This window comes from Cervus elaphus, chromosome 17 (assembly GCF_910594005.1).
Source record: "Cervus elaphus chromosome 17, mCerEla1.1, whole genome shotgun sequence".
NCBI lineage: Eukaryota > Metazoa > Chordata > Mammalia > Artiodactyla > Cervidae > Cervus > Cervus elaphus.
In genome coordinates this window covers 8,421,139-8,436,118 of record NC_057831.1, presented here as the reverse complement: position 1 = coordinate 8,436,118, position 14,980 = coordinate 8,421,139, and positions in this window count along the sequence as shown.

Here is a 14,980-nt window from a genome sequence, read left to right as displayed (position 1 = left end):
GGTATTTGCCTGGAGAAGTACTTATCATGATGCTTAAAATGTTCTGTAATAGTTATTTAACAAGAACCTCAGATTCTTCTGTTTCTGGGAACTCAAAGGAAAGTAAGAGCTGTAGCTGATTTTGAGACTGACGTATGTGCAAAATGAGGACACAATTGAGGTTGAAATGCCACTCTGAGATTTCCCTTAAGGTATTGCTTCGTTCCTGTTTCATCAAAAGCATATCAAGGAGTCACTATGTGTAAAATATCTTGGTTTGGGGATGGATGGAAAGAGGAATTAAACATGGCCCTTACTTCCCCAGTGGCTCAGACAGTAAAGCATCTGCCTGCAATGTGGGAGACCTGGGTTTGATCCCTGGGTCGGGAAGATCCCCTGGAGAAGGAAACGGCAACCCACTCCAGTACTCTTGCCTAAAAAACTCCATGGACGAAGGTGCCTCGCAGGCTACAGTCCATGGGATTGGAAAGAATCAGACACAATTGAGCAGCTTCACTTTTTTGCTTTCAAAGGAGATTTTAACCCAGTGAGGGTGACACACAGGAGGGAGTACACAAAAAGGATTTAGGGAGTGAACAAGATGGAAGTTGGGGGGAAATGCTGAAGGTGAGCTCAGAAGAGAAGGCTACAGTGTTCTGTGTGTTGTTGGGGATGTCTTTTAATCCCCATCTTACAGAGTGAACAGTATTATACTACCTAAGTTGGAAGGGGGACTTGTAAATATATCTCACTTGAATCTGGAATCTGATCTCACTCAGTAATCCCACCCATAATATCTACTATTTTAATAGCATCTATACTCTCAGTGGTTCTTAATCTTTGGAACAGTTTGCATCCTTTAGAAAACATGAATAAACTACGATTCTTTCCCACGGGAGAAGAGGGGAAGAAGAAGCACATGAAAAAATTCAGGGACTTCTTTCTGAAGTACTGGACAATCACTTAACTCCTTTATGTCTCAATTTCTCAGGCAGGGAATGGCAAAGCCTACTCCATAAAGTTCTTGAGAGAATTAAATAAGATAATTGTATACCATGCACCTATGGTCAGTCAACTTATGACAAAGGAGGAAAGAATATACAATGGAGAAAAAGTTTCTTCAATAATTGGTGCTGGGTTAAAAGGACAGTTGCATGTAAAGAATGAAATTAGAACATTCTCTAATATCATACATAAAAATAAACTCAAAATGGATTAAAAATCATGTAAAATCAGATACTATAAAACTCCTAGAAGAAAACATAGGCAGAACACTCTGACATAAACTGTAGCAATATCTTTTTGGATCCATCTCCTACAGTAATGGAAATAAGAACAAAAATAAACAAATGGAATGCAATTAAACTTAAAAGCTTTTGCACAGCAAAGGAAACTATAAACAAAATGAAAAGACAACCTACGAACTGGGAGAAAATATTTGCAAATGATGCAACCAACAAAGATTATTCTCCAAAATATACAAACAGCCCATACAGCTAAAGATAAAAAAAAAAAAAAACTAATCAAAAAAAGGGCAGAAGACCTAAATAGACATTTCTCCAAAGAAATATGTATATATATATATACATATATAAAACTGAATCACTTTTCTGTACACTTGAAACTAACACAACTTTGTAAATCAACTATACTTCAATAAAAAAATAATGATATAAAGTACCTAGCACTGATCCCAGAGCAAATATTCAGTAAATGACAGGCATTATTTTATTCTTTCTTTCTTCCTTTTCCTTGGAAGATGTGTTCTTTCCTTCACTGTGACTGATGAGTCAGTGATAAGAGTGGGGGATCAAACAGGGGCTGTTCACCAAGTAAGGTGGAGGAGAAAAGGGGATAGATAAGTTTCATGCCCAGGCATGAAATATGATAGAAAAAGGAATTCTAGGAACTTCATAGGAAGTTATCTGTAGGACTCTCTAGGAGAATACTGTAAAGGATCTATGAAGATGCTGCTCTAGATGTAAATATTTTATGGGTTTACTATAATAGTAATACTAATAGTATTAGTTTCAATAATAATGACAAATGCACACTTAGAGAGAACTTACTGTGTGCCAGGCATTGTGTTTAACTTAGCTTATACAGATCACGTCATTTAATCCTTACAACAATATGAAATTAACACAGTACATAATATCTCATCTGAAGTTCTAAAAAAAAAAAAATCTTTGAAAACTAAAATTTTGAAATAATTGACTGCAAAATCTGACCTGAACTGACATGAGTATATTTTTAGTCTTTATTTATCCCTTTAAAAGTAAATATTTGCACATTTTGCTATAGAAATCTTAATGTTTGGTCAAGGGGTGTTTCATGCCCTACTAGGGTAATGTCCTTGCCATTCTAAAAAATGTCTCTAAGTTTCAAAATTTGCCTAGCCTACAGAATTTCAGATAAGGAGTTTTTGAAAAGAGCTAACATTTATTGAGAACATGCTATTTGTCAGGTTTGAGCCCTAGTTTCTACTTATGTTAATGAATTTATCCTCATCATAATCCTCAGAGGTAGATATATTTAGCATCCTTCCTGCTTTAGAGTTGAAGTGACTATACAAAGTACAGAGAAGTCAAGGAACTCAAGGGTACCAGCTAGTAACTTAGATACACAGAAGCTGAACACAGGCAATCTGGATCTGAGAAGCTTTTGCTTAATTGCTACACATACTGCCTCATTTATGTTATTACAATTGTTATCCTCATTCTACAGATGAAAATTCTGAAAATTAAAGGTAATTTTAAATTAAAATAAAAATGAAATTTAGAAGTAATTATATCTAAGATAAAGTGTTTATGTGATCTTGGGCAAGTTATTTAGTCATTCTGTACCTCAACTTTCCTTTCTGTAAAATAGAGACATTAATAATACATACCACATAGGATTGTTATGGGGAGTAAGTTAGGTTAAAACACTTAGAGAAATGTCTGATATACTCCATGAAATCAACACAGATTAGCTCTTACTATTATTACAACTAAGACATGTGGATGCCAGAAGGGAGGAGAAGGATATAATGAAAGTTAATCCTCATGCAAAGATTTACTATAAAGAAGGTAAAAGGGGTAATATTTTTCTTCCAGACATTAAATCAGTGTTTTCTTTATTTTTTGTTCCCTAGTCCCGAGGTGTTTAATGGCTGCCTATCTGCTCAATCAATGGCATTTATTGCTTCAGAGAGTAGGTACAGAACAAAGAGGTCTTTTATTTCTCTTTCAGTCTATGAGCTGACATTTTTTAATCCATTGCAAGACTTTAATCATGAAGTCATGCTTTGTTAAAGAACAAGACTGTTTTGTAAATCCCCAAAGCTTCTCTTTACAATTAAAAGTCTGGGCCTGGTTCACTTAACTCTTCTAGTATTGTATTTGTAAGAAGCCACGGCATGAAGAGAACAAGGCTTGTACTGAAAGGATTCTCTTGTAACAGGATGGGAAGTTCCTTTTAACTAAGAATAGGATTTGAAAACTACAAAAAGAGAAGTGGGCGAGTATAGATCTGAGTGACATACTCATCTACTTGGGTGCTAATACCCTGGAGAGAGGGAAGATGAAGTGCTGTAAGCTCTTTAGCAAACCCTGCATTTAGCCTTGCTTAGTGCTATGTGGTCTCTGGGAAGAAGAGCAACGTCTGAGGCAATATTTGAAGGCTGCCTCAAAGAATTCTGCATATTGTAGAATGGCACTCATGACTCTTTTGTGAGTGAAAGTCGCTCAGTTGTGTCTGACTCTTTGTGACCCCAAGGGCTATACAGTCCATAGAATTCTCCAGGCCAGAATACTGGAGTGGGTAGCCTTTCTCTTCCTCAGGGCATCTTCCCAAGCCAGGAATCAAACCAGGGTCTCCTGCATTGCAGGCAGATTCTTTACCAATTGAGCTATTTTGAGTCTCCCACAAATAGCATAGATTTAAGACAATCAGTAAAACAGAAAAGAATCACTATAGGGACCTCAGGACAAGGGAACGTGATAAGATGCAGAGGCATCAATGGCAGATGAAACCACAGAAAAAGACTGACAGCAGGCACTGGAATGAGCCTCATTCAGCGATGAGGAAGGAAAGGAAAAATTGCAGGAAACAGCATGTGGATCAGATCTTTCCCTATGTCACCATAATGGCCTGGACCCACAAGCTAGTTTTAAAGAAAGATTTAGAGAAGTCTCTCTAAGAAGGGAGAAACAGTTGTGACTAACCTTTAATGAACTGATTTTTTTTACTCCAAAATATTTTAAAATCAAAAGAAGCTGAATTACTTTTATTTGTCCAATTATATTTTGTCTTTTCCTGCTTGTAGAAGAAACTGAACTCCAGAGATGCGTGAGGTTAAATAATAAAGGTCTACTTTTTTTTTTTTACAGTCAAATATATGTTTTAATTCTACTATATTTCAAAGATATTAAATCTCAGAATTTTCTAAAACCAAACCCCATTCTAAGTCATGTCAGAATTTGGAGGGCTTCCCAGGTAGCACTAGTGGTGAAGAATCCACTGCACAATTTGGCCATGACAGATATTAAGGATATGTAATTACCCTCCATTCAAAAACAATTAGAAAACTGGACAAATTTTAGTAAATAATTATTTTAAGATACTTGATGGTAGGCAACATAGAACAGTAGTCCTAGATGAAGGATAAACAAATGAGTTAGGTGAGCCTTACCTTCTCCCAGGTTTTCTTCCTGGAAGTAATTTCCACTGAAGTACAAGAAGGGGAGGGATACAAACAAAACTTGGGTATGTCAATGAATTGAAGAGACAAATTATCACTTGGGGAAGTCAAAGCAACTAGAATTTGTGGAACAGACTGCATAAGAGGAAGGAGCTATGCAGAAGTGTTCCATATACCTTCAGAGTCCCACTGAATCTTTGCTTGACTATCAAAAAGTATATCGTTGGGCATGAACAATATCAGAAGAACAATTACTACAGAGCTGTAAACTACAAAAATTTATACAGTTCGTAAAAGTCTGAGAATTATTCAAGGTCCCATACCCAAAGTAAAGAGACTTTAGTGAATATATGGTCCATTTAGTAGAAACTCCAGAAGAGCCTCACCTTAAAAGTGGGGCTAAATAAGCACTGGAGGTAAAACAGATTCACCTTAAAAGACAACAAAATACAGCACTCAGAAACATAAACCCCCTACGATGTCCAGCATCCAAACAAAATTACCACATACTTGAGGAAGCAGAAAAATGTGACCCATAACTTGGAGAGAAGTCAGTCAATAAAACAGACCTAAAATGAAAAGGATAGTACAATTAAGTAACAGACAAGAACTTTAAAAAGCACAAATCCAACATACATATTGGGTAGCGACAGAAAGTATTCAAAAAGAAGCTCAGAGGAAAAAAAACTAAAAAAAGTAGTCCTCAGTGACCTGTGAGACAATAACAAATGATTTGACACATTTGCAATTGTATTTCCAGAGGAGAAGGCAAGGAAGAGAAAAAATACTTGAAAAAATAATGGCCAAAAGTTTTCTAATTTTGATTTAAACAAAGCTATAAACCTTCAGATCCTAAAATCAAGATGAAGCCCAAGTGAAATAAACATAAAATCTCTTCATGTTTCATTATAATTAAACCACTGAAAAGGGAATCTTAAAAAAAAAATCAGGAAAGAAAAGACACACTGCATCCAGAAAAACAAAGATTAAAAACAACAGCAGACTTCCTGTCATAAATTATGCAATTCCAAAGAAAATGGACTTATCTCTCCAAAACACTGACAGAAAAAAGTGTCAACTTAATATGCTATATCCAGTAAATATCTTTCATAAACAAGTGCAAGCAGAAATAGACATGCTTATTGTATAATTTTTAGGGAAATTCAAATGATCTAGAATTTCCATATGATTTATTAAACTACAGTTGTAGTTTAATACAACTGTATTAAAGGATACCCTCTGTATCCATGGGTTTCACATTCAGAGTTAACCAATTATGGATTATTGGTTAAATAATCCCTGCCCCTCCAATCTAGAAAGCTCCAAAAAGCAAAATTTGAATTTGACATGCACTAGCAACTACTTACATAGCCTTTACAACCCAATTACATAGCATTTCATTGTGTTAGGTATTATAATTAACCTAGAAATGATTTAAAGTATATGGGAGAATTGTGAAAGTTATATGCAAATATCATGCCATTTTACATAAGCACCTTGGACACATAGGGGTTTTGGTATATGTAGGGGCAGGGGTCCTGGAACCAATTCCCTGTGATTATCCAGGGATGATGGTAACAAAATTGGAAGATTTATATCATCTGATTTCAAAGTTTATACAACTATTGTATTCAAAGCAGTATAATAATGGTAAAGAACAGACTTATGGATCAATGGAAAAGATATGATAATTCAGAAATAGATCAACACATATAATCAATCAATTTTCAACAAAAGTATCAAAAAATCAGAGGGGGAATGGATAGTCTTTTCAAGAAACTGCTAGTATAATTGGATATCTGTATGGAAAAAAATGGATCTCAGCTCTTTTTATTAAGTTATACATTAAAAAATGATTCAAAATAAGCAATATGTGTAAATATAAGAGAGAAGGTCATAACTCTTTTAGAGGAAAACAGGAGAAAATCTTTATGACTTTGGATTTGGCAAAGATTTATTAAATTAGACATAATCATAAGCCATAAATGAAAAATTTGATTGATTAGACTTCATCAAAATCAAAACTTTCACTTGTCAAAAGACACTATTAATGAGAAGGCAAGGTGCAAAACGGGAGGAAATATTTGCAAAACATATCTGAAAAAGGGTGTAAAACACACATATATACAGAGAATATATAAAGAACTTTCATAATGCAATAATATCATCCCAACTAAGAAAGGGACAAAGAAAAAGTTCTGGACACTTACAACTAATAAGCTCAAGAAAAAATACCCAACATCATCAATCATTTGGAAAATGCAAATTAAAATTACCAGTAAATATCATTGTACACCCAATATAAGCCATTGAAAATGCCAACAATTTCAACCGTTGGCAGGAATGTAGAGAAGCTGGAACCCTCACATACTGCTGAATGTAAAATGTCACCCTCATTTTGGATAATAGCTCAGCAGTTTCTTAGAAAGTTAACTGAACACTTAACATAGGAGCCATCGGGTCTGAAGAAACAATCAGTGATACAAAGTAGCAGTTTAATACACAAGTGGAAATAAACTGCATGAAATTAATGGCACAAGAAATGAGAGAGAAAAATGGAAGTATTATACGTTCTTAAAGTTAATAAATTAAATTAAATTCGTAAAATACGGTTTAAAGAAAGACTGTGATAATTTAAAAGATTGCTCCTAGTGGTGGTGGTGGTTTAGTTGCTAAGTCGTGTCCGACTCTTGCAACACCATGGACTGTAGCCCGCCAGGCTCCTCTGTTCATGGGATTCTCTAGGCAAGAATACTGGAGTGGGTTGCCATTTCCTTCTCCAGGAGACCTTCCTGACCCAGGAATCGAACCCGGGTCTCCTGCATTGCAGGCAGATTCTTTACCAACTGAGCTACAAGGGAAGCCTCAAAATGCTCCTAAAGACCTGGGAAAAAGAGGACAGTATCCTAGGGTCTTTTCATTCTAGTTCCCCAAATAATTATCTTTCTTGGATCGGCAGAGAAAGCGTTTCCTTTGTGGCCCCAGTCTCCTCTCCACACCTCTGCTCCTCAGCAGCAAGCCCAGCTCTGCTGAAATCACCATGCCCAGAATTCTCTCCCTCAGCCCACTTGGCCCCACGGCATAAACTGTTTCCTACCCTCTGTTCTCCTAAAGGGAATGCGAGGTCCGGGGGGTACCAAATTCTCTAACCTTTTCCTCCTGTTCTCCTAAGGAGAAACTCTCATTTCTCCTGGGTCTTTGTTCCTAGCTGCTTCGGTGGACCGTGGCTACATGGACTGAGGGATACATGCGCGGAAGAAGCTTGGCAGGGATACTGAGAGAAAATCGTTCCCTCTGCTGTGCCCCATTGACTGTGGAAACAGCACAGTCAATTTGATGTTTAGGGCAGTGGCCGTCACAGACATACACCCAAAATTTTATATATATATATATGCATATAATTCCAGTTCCAGTTTCTCTACATCCTAGATAAGGCAGGAAGCGGTCTGGTCAAGCTAACCTGTTGACTGCGCGGCTCTGGACAGGAGTTTGGGTGGGGCGGGATCTACTTCCCGGAGGAGGCTCACCGGCGCTGAACCAGGCTCTAGCCCAACGAGCCTTGACAGGATCAGACTGGAGCAGGCCGGTTCTGGGAAGCGGATTGCGCATGCGCGAGAGGCTCTCCGCTTTGAGGGAGGGGCAGTTAGAAAGCAGGCCGGTGCTCACGTGTACCTGATGAGGAGCAGTTTCCGCTACAGGAAAGCCACCATTCTTTCCCAATATCAGACATTAGGGGGCGGGAGGCCACCCAAATGGAGCCCGCCTGAAAATAGCCTGCGCTGACTACTTCTACAGCCCTTCTCTCTCCTGCCCAAGCCGCTAGTGTCATTCTCTTCTCGTCTTTACCTGAGGGCGGCTCTCGTCAACCACCACCCACTCCTGTGCACTCAGAAACCACTGTCCCCGCCACCCTCACCTGCCCGGTGCGAACCTTGGCCAAGGTAGGTCTGGTGTCCCGGCCCTGCCTGCCCGGGCGTGGGCGAGGGGGTGGGTATCCGGTGAGTCGTGGGAGCAACACAATGAGGGCGCTATAATAAAATTGGTGCTGAAATGTTCCAGGGAAAGTGGGTATGGGTGCCACAATGGGGATATGTTTTTTGGCAAGAAACTTAAAAGTTCAGGCTCTAGGAGTGAATTGAGGTAAAAAGGGCATCCGTTTTTGGAAGGAGTAAGTTTACTTCACAAATCCATCACATATTTAGGAGAACAGAAGGGAAAGGTGAATTTCTGACAGAACACTAGTTGGCCGTTCATGTTCAACTCTAGCAAACAGCGGTGCATTCTACGGCATCATCTTCCCTGTCGGCGCCCTCAGATACAGTCACAGGCACCGGGTGCTGTAAGGCTGTCCATGCTCCGCCACTCTATCGGAATTCGATCCTTTTCAGGACTTTCCCTTCGGTCAAAGTCAAGTCATTCATGAAGCGGGAATGCGCGGGGTGGGGGAGTTCAGATTCGTCTAGTGAAATACCAAGAAAATCCACAGAGACCAGGATATTTAAAACAACCATCACTCCCAGAACCTAGAGTTCCTTGGAAAGAACTAAGGAACTTCCCTGGTGGTCCAGTGGCCAGGACTCCACCCTCCCAGTGCAGGAGGTGAGGGTTCCATTCCTGGTCAGGGGACTAGATCCCACATACCTAAGACTTGGCGCAGTCAGGTAAGTAAATAAGCAAATTTTTGGAAGTGTATATGTGTGTGTGTATGTGTGTGTGTGTGTGTATAAAGAGCAACTGAACAACTAATTAGAAAAAAAAAAAGTCAAAATCAGGAGTTTCAGGACTTGAAAGATGATTTGGTTGGGTGAATGGGGAGTGGTTAAAGAGACAGAGTTCCCTCAATAACTAGGAGGGTCACGGAAGGAGCAGGAGCCATGCCTGGCGAAGAAAACGAGAGAACCATGAGTCCTTAGGAGTCTACAGCCCTGGTTCAGCTCATTATTACTTACCATGTTGTTATAGAGAACAAAGATAGGGAAATGTCACTGAGGCAGAGTGAAATTTATAAGCAATTGTAAGCTTTAGGTGGGCTTCCCTGGTAGCCCATCTGTAAAGAATCTACCTGCAATGCAGGAGACCTGGGTTTGATCCCTGTGTTTGATCCCTGTGTTGGGACGATCCCCTGGAGGAGGGCAAGGCAACCCACTCCAGTATTCTTGCCTGGAGAACCCCTTGGACAGAGGACTCTGGTGAACTGTGGTCCATAGGGTTGCAAAGAGTGGTACACAACTGAGTGATAAAGCGCAGCACGCACAAGCTTTAGGTAAGATGTGTGTGTGTGTGTGTGTGTGTGTGTGTGTGTGTGTGTGTGTGTGTGTGTGTGTGTGTGTGTGTGTGTGTGTGTGTGTGTGTGTGTCTGTGCGTGCGCGCTCAGTCGTGTCCGACTTTTTCCGACCCCATGGACTATAGCCTGCCAGGCTCCTCTGTCCATGGAATTTTCCAGGCAAGAATACTGGAGTGGGTTGTCATTCCCTACTTCAGGGGATCTTCTCCACCCAGGGATTGAACCCACATCTCTTGCATCTCCTGCATTGGCAGGTGGATTCTTTAGCACTGTGCCACCGGGAAGCCCAAGTTAGGTAAGATAAGGGACTATTTTAACAATGAATATGGCCAAATTAAGACTTATATGGACTAATTCTCATTTAGTCCATTATCAAACTGTTTATAAACAATCATTTCCTGTTATGCTTTCCATTCTGAACTTTTAGAAATCTTATCTACAAATAAGTTTAGGTATAGTGTTTTTGTGTTGATAGCTTTGTGTTTTTCTTTTTTCCCCATCCTTTGGAGCAGTACCAGAACTAGATAGGATTGAAATAATTTCATAAATGCGTTTGAAATAAGAGAGTATGTGTTGATTTCTGTTTTACACTATAGGTACTTGTTACTACTGTGTTTTTTTTTTTTTTTGGTCACTTGTTGATATTTTGAATCATAAAAATAATTTGGATTATAACTTCCATTACAAAACTCAAAGTGGCAAAAATAGCAGGTTAGTACACATATTTGGAAAATGCCTTGTTCCTCACTTTCCCCTCGTTTTTTGAAAGACCAAAATGATCTTTCAGATTCCAAGATCTCAATACTTTATGTAAATGAAAATACACATAAACCATCATCTTACCTGTCTGAAACAGAAAATGCTCATAAACCATCATCTTACTGTCTAATAAATGCCTTTTAGAGTGAAAGAAGGAAAGTCAGTAGTTTGTCTGTGTCTTCAGTTGCTTTCCCAATATCTAGTCTGTCCTGTCTAGGAAAAATCCAGAGCAACACACTAAATCAAGTTTAAGTGACGGATTTAAGCTAGATTGTAACTTGAAAGTTTAGAGAGTTTGACTCATATGGGTGTTGTGTGTATAAATGATGTGTTTTATGAACCTTAACAATAGGTGATAAAATCTCATAAACATCTATCGGTGGTGGTGTTCAGTCACTAAGTCATGTCCAACTCTGTGACCCCATGGACTGCAGCATGCCATGCTTCCCTGTCCTTCACTTTCTCTCAGAGTTTGCTCAAACTCATGTACATTGAGTCAGTGATGCCATTCAACAAGCTCATCCTCTGTCGTCCCCTTCTCCTCCTGCCCTCAGTCTTTCCCAACATTAATATTAGGGTCTTTTCCAATGGTTCGGCTCTTCACATCAGGTGGGCAAAAGTGTTGGGAGTGTCAGCGTCAGCCCTTCCAATAGTCATCTATAGAAGCACTCAAATAACCTTAGTTTAGACATCAAACTTTTTTTTTCCTTGTAGCACTTTAATTATTTATTTATTTTTTAACACCAAAACATTTTGTATTGGGGTGTAGTCGATTAACAGTGTTGTGATAGTGTCAGGTGAATAGTGAAGGGACTCAGCAATACATATACATGTATCCATTCTACCCCAAGACACCCTCCCATCCAGACTGGCACATAATATTGAGTAGAGTTCCATGTGCTATACAATAAGTTTTTGTTGGTTATTCATTTTAAATATAGCAGTGTGTACATGACATTCCCAAAGTCCTTAATTATCCCTTCCCCTCGGCAATCAGGAGTTTGTTTTTAAGTCTGTAAGTCTTTTTCTGTTTTGTATTTAAATTCATTTGTATCATTTCTTTTTAGATTCCACATATAAGTGATGTCATATGATATTTGTCTCTTTCTCTGTCTGACTTACTTCACTAAGACACTGTCTTAGTGTCTTAGACAGTATGACACTGTCTAGGTCCATCCACATTGCTGCAAATGGCCTTATTTCATTCTTTTTAATGGCTGAGTAGTATTCCATTGTATACATATACCACATCATCTTTATCCATTCCTCTGTTGATGGACATTTACCCTGTTTCCATGTCTTGGCTATTTTAAACAGTGCTGCAATGAACATTGGGGTGCATCTGTCTTTTGGGGCCATGTTTTTCTCTGGATATCTGCCCAGAAGTGGAATTGCAGGGTCATATGGTAGCTCTAATTTTAGTTTTTTAAGGAACCTCCATGCTGTTATCCATAGTAGCTATACCAGTTTACATTGTCACCAACAGTGCAGGAGGGTTCCCTTCTCTCCACACTGTCTCCAGCATTTGTTGTTGTGGATTTTTTTTTTTTTTTTTTTGATAATAGCCATTCTGACTGGTGTGAGGTGGTATCTCATTGTAGTTTTGATTTGCATTTCTGTAATCACTAGCGATGTTGAACATCTTTTCATGTCCTATTGGCCATCTATATATCCTCTTTAGAGAAATGTCTGTTCAGGTCTTCTGCCCATCCTTTGAGTGGGTTTTTGTGTTTTGATCCTATTAAGTGTCATAGGCTGTTTGTAAAGTTTGGAGATTAATCCCTTATCAGTCACATCATTTGCAAATATTTTCTCCCAATCTGAGGATTGTCTTTTTGTTTGTTTATTGTTTCCTTTGCTGTGCAAAAGCTTTTAAGTTTAAGTAGGTCCCATTTGGACAGTGAACTTTTAAAAAATTTTTCCTACGTTTTTTCTTCGACTTCCTTGTTGATTTCTTGGAATCCTGGAAGTCTCTGAGCAACAGTTTTCCCAAGACTCTGAGGCAGTGGTTGCATCATTTAAGAATCCAGTTTGTAATTTTATCTTTATTCTGGTTACATTTCCATTATAAACAGTTTAAGCATGTACACACACACGTCTATACATCAAAGACTCTATCCCTCATAAACTGTTTTTGCCTTATTCATAAGCCAGGACTGTGTACAGTCAAGGATCAGATAGTTCTCCAAAAAGCTATTACGGAAAAACTTTGGCTTTAAAGGGAAATAATTATTCATCAAACCTTTAGAAAATTCTCAAGCTACGGTTCACCCTTAATTAATTAAATATCAACATTTTAATCTTATTTTTTCTTTTCTTTGTAAAAAAACAATAGTATTTATATGGTTTTGCTTATTCTAAAGCTTACTTTAATAGCATCTCTTATGTTCCTATTCTCTTACACTGCATTTCTGAGTTGTTCATTTACAATAAACCTGTGTTGTGATTTCTCACAATTTTTTTATGGAGTGTGTTATTTTATTTCTAGATCTCTGATCACATTTAAAAACTTTAATCTTTCTGTTCCAGTAATAACTTTTTTCTTCAATGTTCTGCAGAGGAAGTAAGCAGATTCTCACAGATTGAATGTTTAAATGTGTCTTCAAAACATGCATGGGAAAAAGAAAGTGTAAAGGTCACATTTTTGGCAGCAAAATACTTAAATAGCACTTGTTGTTAAGCCCACTAAGAGACACCCCCATCCTAAATTACTCAACATAAAACTATATTCTTATGAAAAAAGAACAAAACAGGAAGGTAAGATAAGTGTCTCTGAGACATGTCAGGTCCTGATGTGTCTTCACAAATATCAATCAGTTTATGATTTAGACTTTTAAATTACAGAAGGAAATTTGTTTGAGAGCTTTCTTTGTTATATTTGGAATACTTAAGAGTAGTTTTAGAATATAGTTAGAATAGGTTTATGTTGTTTGGGAAAAATAAATGGTAATGGTCTGCAAAGCTGCCCTGTCACCAGCTGGGTCTCAGAAACAGTGCTCTGCCTTCACCAAGCTTTCTGTACTTTCTGCTGCTAAGTAGGCACTAAGGGTGGACAGTGAGAGACGGAAGGAAGAGAATGCACCAACTTCACTTATTTCAGTCCTCTTATCACCCATCAGCCACTTCACATTGGGAGATTACTACATAAGCATCTATCTTCCTAATTTCTCTTGAAAAATTGGAAAATCTCACCATATTGAGCCTGAAAACCAGGAGCATCAGCTAAGTCAGCCAAGCTGAGAAGCAGCTGATCCCATAAGTAGACCATCTGCTCTTGATTTTTTTCCACAGTCCTTACCATTCCCTAACATCCCACCTGTAAAAGCAAATGTTGGTTGCTCTTGATGAGTACAAATAGCGAAAATTGGAATCACTGTGAAGTTATGATCAAAAGCCAGTAAAAATATGAGGGGAATGCAGGAACCAAGAGACTTTTGTTAAAATGACAAGCATTTGATTGAGGTGGATGAAAAGGGATCTAAAACGAATGCGGATTCTAATTGATTAGCATTTATATTAATTGGTTGCTGCTGCTAAGTCACTTCAGTCATGTCCGACTCTTGTGCGACCCCATAGACAGCAACCTGCCAGGCTCCCCCGTCCCCGGGATTCTCCAGGTAAGAATACTGGAGTTGGGTTGCCATTTCCTTCTCCAATATTAACTGGAACTGATGATATTGTTGAGAAAGTTGGCTGGAGCCAGGTTGCTAATTACAAATACCAACTGCCCAAATCACATGATAGATATTGGTTTATGGAAAGATGTTAGCGTTAGATTGTCCCAAGCTCCATAGCTATCCTCAGATTGTGGTGAAAGAAAGTGAAACTGAGTTGCTCAGTCGTGTCTGACTCTTTGTGGCCCCATGGACTGTAGCCTGCCAGGCTCTTCTGTCCATGGAATTCTCCAGGCAAGAATACTGGATTGGGTTGCCATTCCCTTCTCCAGGGGATCTTCCTGACCCAGGGATCGAACCCCACCCAGGGATTGAACCCGGGTCTCCTGCATTGCAGGCAGATTCTTTATCATCTGAGCCACTGGGAAAGTCCAGGGAAATCACAGTGTGGTATGTGCCTTTAGTTTTGTAATTAACATTTTGGCTGCTTCAGATCTGTATTAGGCCAATATTGGGATTATACAGTCACAGTCAGACTCTCCCATGGTATCTATTTCTTGAAAATTAATTAGCTGGACTTCCCAGGTTGCGAAGTGGTAAAGAATCTTCATGCTAGTGCAGGAGATGAAAGAGATGTGGGTTTGATCCCTGGATCAGGAA